Source organism: Bison bison, unplaced genomic scaffold, assembly GCF_000754665.1.
Source record: "Bison bison bison isolate TAMUID 2011002044 unplaced genomic scaffold, Bison_UMD1.0 scf7180017864506, whole genome shotgun sequence".
In the NCBI taxonomy this organism is placed as follows: Eukaryota; Metazoa; Chordata; class Mammalia; order Artiodactyla; family Bovidae; genus Bison; species Bison bison.
The window spans coordinates 21,223-21,851 of NW_011495063.1; positions in this window are offsets into that span (position 1 = coordinate 21,223).

Genomic DNA, 629 nt, shown 5'->3' on the forward strand with positions numbered 1-629 from the left:
TCAACTTTCAAATTAGAGTATTTTCTCCTTTCCATGTTTACTGAAACAAAAACAATGACATAAAGTAGAAGCAAAGTAGCACTCTCAACTTATCTCTCTAATTCAGGTAATATATTTAAAAAATATATTATGTGCAGGACTGGATGTGCAAGCTAAGAAAAATTTTTCCATAATCATGATGTATAATGTTTAGAGAAGTAAGTTGTTTATACTTAATCAACATTATGGAACCTTCCATCTCGGGCATTTAAGGAGATACATTCTTGCTCAAGAAAGACTGAAAAGATGGGAAGAAAAAAATTTTTCTGATTCATACTTCCAATGGAAGGGGTCAGATGAGACATTCCCAATGATGCTACTTCACCCTAATGTTTCCTGATTTCATCAACTATAGAGCAGTTTTATATTTCCAGAGGGAAAAAATGTTCAAACTGAGAAAAAAATAGGAGGTAACAAATTTTTCTAAATAATATTAATAAATGGGAGATGGTTAGAAAGTCTGCAAATGGTTAGGTCAGAGATAAGTCTGGCTCAACACAAAGTGGAAATAGAGAGATGACTCAGATTTCCTTCCACCTGGTTAAAAAGAATCAAAAAGATTCCAACAAAATTATTATGATTAAACACAG